Source organism: Ceratosolen solmsi, unplaced genomic scaffold, assembly GCF_000503995.2.
Source record: "Ceratosolen solmsi marchali unplaced genomic scaffold, CerSol_1.0 scaffold1, whole genome shotgun sequence".
Lineage (NCBI taxonomy): Eukaryota > Metazoa > Arthropoda > Insecta > Hymenoptera > Agaonidae > Ceratosolen > Ceratosolen solmsi.
This window is the reverse complement of record NW_011948415.1, coordinates 8,600,917-8,605,106: the sequence shown is the minus strand read 5'-3', so window position 1 is coordinate 8,605,106 and position 4,190 is coordinate 8,600,917. Positions and strand designations below refer to the sequence as shown.

Sequence of the window (4,190 nt, the reverse complement as noted above, 5' to 3'; positions counted from 1 at the left end):
AAAAAAATAAAATAAAATACATATAAATATATATATATATATATATATATATATATATATATATATATAGTAAAATAACAAAATTAGCAGGTGCGAGCATAGCTTAATGCATGTCATTATGTTCAAGTCAACTGATAGCCAAGGAATAATAACGTGTAATCAAATAAAAAGTTTAATTTAACAATAGTTTTATTAGAGTTACAAATTTTTATTTACAATTGATGATTTATATAAAATTATTGTTTTAGAGATTGTATAGCATTGTTTTTGCAAGTTAATTATTATTATTTAATAATTAACGAACATTAAAATTAAATCATAGTTTATTAAAGCAGAATTTTTCAGTTCTTAACAACTCTCCTGCAAGTTTATTTATTTTCAAGTACAAGTTCATTTTCATTTGATATTAAATAATTTTATTAATATTAATTTACGTCGAAGCATATTATTCTTTTACACTTATGCAATATTATATGAAATAATATGTAGACTGGATTGTTCATATCTTATTATCTAGTGGATATCAAATTCGAATGCTATAGATAATCCAAAGTGAGTAAAAAATAAAATTTTTGTAAATTTATATGTTGATTTTATACGGAAAATGATTTATAAGTGGTGAGCGAAATAACATGGCGAACAGTATTTCTTTATAATGAACGTTCTTAGTCTTGATGTATAAGAGTTATTAGCTGTCAAAATTTAATTAATTTTTATGAATTAAGAACATTTTGTAATGGATTTCATTTAATAATGAAAAACTTTATTTTATACTATGCACGAAAAATTAAAAGGTTAAAGAAATTTGTTTAGAAAGTTTAATGTGGATTAAAATGTTGGAATCACATAGTTTAGAAATATCTTTTATATTTTGTATAATTTAAAAATCAATGCTTAAAGGTAATAATTCAAATTACAGTAGAAAATGTTAACTACGCGTTATATTTGATTATCATGTTCGTTGTTCTTCAACCGCACGAGTAATACACGTGAAAGATTAATTGAAGGCTATTTTTGAATTGACTATGATTTATGACGTTTCACTGTATTCCTTTATTATTGTATTATATTGTATATTATTACGTACTGTAGGAAATTATATTTATTATAATCGATAATTGTCAAGATTTTATTATGTTTCAAAGTTTTAAATATTAGTATTCTAAGCATTTGGTGTCTCGATCGACAGTTCAGTAAATCAAAAAATTCCCTCCTAATTAACTTTATCTTTATATTTATTATAAATAATTTGCTGAAATCCAGGCAATGGAGGTGCCTCGAAATATTTAATGTTAGTAGGCAATTTTTATCGATTATCAACTTAAATATGAGTAAATTTTGCAATCTTTAAGAACAGTTTGCTTTCTGAAAAATTGATAATTATTTGGAACTACTACTGGGCATTAACTTTAACGAAGAAGTTGTACTGAAACGCGAGAAATCTTTTGAAATTTAAAGCAATTTCGAATCGCGTGACATGCGAGGTATAAAATAAATTTGGATATTTATTACTTTTATAGCAGTGTTTCTTATAATAGTTGTCGCATAGGGATATAGTTACTTTTACATAAATTCGAATGGCTATTATTTCACGTATGAGTTCGTACGGTAAACGAAGAATTTTGATAGGAATAATTTTAATTAATAGAGTGTTCCACACTTCTAATTAGAACCAATTAAGCTGACTTTCTCTATCGTAATATTGTTATTTAAAAAATTTTCTCTCATTGTTCGAGGCACGAGAAAACAAAAAACAAAACAAAACAAAAAAAAAGAAAAAAGAAAAAAAGAAAGTAAAGAAAAAAAGAAATAGAAAAGAATAAAAATAATAATAAAGCCAAGTCCAACGAGTATATTTCTTCGTTGACCTAGTCAACGGGAAAACTTTAATTAAGCCGAATACAGCCGAAGATATACAGAAACAGGAAAGATGCATAAACAGCATTCGAGCTTAATTTGGAAAGCATTCGCTCGATCATCTCATTTTAATAAAAGCCGAAGCTGGCCAAAGTTCTGCTGGCGTAATAGACTGCATTTGTCGGTGCCCCCTCGGGTATTTTCTTACAACGCTATTATCGCAAAAAGCACCGGCGATAACTTGCACGCTTAGACAAGTAGCGCAGAGGCATTGTATGCGCGGATTATACATACGGAGCGCATTTTATCAATAGCGCGAATATTTGTTTGCTCGTGGATCGATTTATTTAAAACAATTCAGCCTCCGTGGCGCAATCGGCTAGCGCGTTCGGCTGTTAACCGAAAGGTTGGTGGTTCGAGCCCACCCGGGGGCGGGGAGAATTAACTTTTTTTACCCCGAATATTTAAGTATTTCAATGCCACTTCCGTCGATTCATGAGAAATATCTATTTTGCTTGTTTGTGCACTCGGCCCGCAATTGTACAAAACAACTGGAAATGATGACGTAGTGTCCCGTGTGCTCGCTCGCGTGCTTTAGGGGCATTTATTTATCGCTTATGTAAGAAGTTCGTTTCAAATATGTAATAAGGGCTTTTTTCTCGTTGATCGATGTTCGGGAATGTTTCTTTTTTGAAAATTTGTTAACCTTTTATTCTCCAGCGAATTTCGCCATAAGGAAGCTATGAATTATGAAAAAATGCCAGATCGCCGTATATTTCAAGTTAGTTAAGGGTGCGATCGCAAATTGTGTGGCTATCAATTAATACAGACAAAATCATTAGCAAATCATCGCTCTTATTGTATGCTTCGTTGTGTGTACGTCTGATCCTTAAAATTTACCAGGCCGTAATTGACGTGGACAGAAATGAATTCTTACTCGATGGAAAGGTGACTGGCGTCAATGGTGACGAACTAGCATAATTAAAGAGTCGTGGGTCGTGGGCTAAGGATGATCGAGACAGGCCGGGTCAGGTCAAACAGGTCATAATGGCCAGGACACTAGGGAGGATTGACGAAGGGTCGACGGGCCGTTATAGGTAATGTAGCGGTCAATGAATATGGGCTTATCGCTGCAGCCGGGATGAGAGTCCTGACTCCATTCTGTTATTGAGCTTGATGGTCGAGGTCGGCATTCTAGTTCTACCGAGCTATCGATTCGATTCAACGGTACGAAGACTTTAGGGGTAGTACACCCCCCCCCCCTTTTTACTTTACACGCGGACGTATAAAGTTATTCGGTTTACATAAATGCTTATTCATTGCCGAGACTCGGCGTGCCTCCGTAAAATCCGACCATCTTCTCGAACGGTTGCTTTTTGCATTTTGCCGTTGTAAAAGCACAGGGAATAATTAATTCTTCTTCTTCGGCAGCGTTCGCTAAGCGTCTGCCAACGCGTCTCGAAGATTTCGAACGTCCAATCGTGAATAGTTGAACAAAGAGAGTAGCGCAACTCGAAATAGACATAAATCGAATAGAAATGCATTTGAATGAGAGTAATGTTGATTAATGGGTGGGAAAAAAAATAATTTTTTATTTTTAATTTTCTATTTTATTATGAGCGATATGAATTATGCGTCAGTTTTAAAATCAGTTTTAGAGGCATTAAGGTAATAAAGAAAAATTTCAGCGCCATTCTGCCTAATATACGTTACGGTCGAAGCGGCGCTTTGTTTATAAATATCAAAAGCTGACGTATAAGGCCATCTAGATTATTAATTTTTCAAGAAAATCGTAGGCCGTTATTCCGAGAGCAGAGCAATTGAATACTTATTCGTTAGTTTAATTCTGGACAACGACAATGTATTCTGGGTACTGCGTGTACTCCTCCGATATGAAGTTTTAATGAACAGGCGCATATCCATAATGTATAGAGAGTGGAGTGTCGGGCGCGGGGGAGTGGACGAGAGGCGAAGAGGGTTAGCCGCGCAAAGTATGCCCTCGTTACTATTACCGCAAAACAATTTTCTCCTCTTTGAGCGTAAGCCTGCCTCTAGAGCCATCGCGTCGGGGAGGAAATTTGGCCGGCTGTGCGAGGCGAGTAGTCGACGCGCGTCATTGAGCCGGTTTCTCTGCCTCGATGCAGCGTTACTAATTCGCTGGCAGGGGGACATCATCTGGTTATAGGCTTAGCGATGTCTGATGGTGGTGGTGATGGTGGTATTAGTAGTAGTAGTAGTGATGATGGGCGGTTGGGCGATTGTGTGCCCGTGTGTGTTCGTGTCGGGATGGGTATGGGATGGGTTGGGTTGGGTTGGGATGGGGGGGGGGGGGG

The 4,190-nt window shown here is 35.3% G+C and overlaps 1 non-coding gene across 1 annotated transcript; it reads left to right on the top strand.

The window, feature by feature from the left end:
• The first annotated feature begins 2,217 nt into the window (after positions 1 to 2,217).
• TRNAN-GUU (transfer RNA asparagine (anticodon GUU)) lies at positions 2,218 to 2,291 on the top strand. The gene has a single exon. It is a non-coding gene; the product is annotated as a tRNA-Asn (tRNA).
• Positions 2,292 to 4,190: the final 1,899 nt, after the last annotated feature.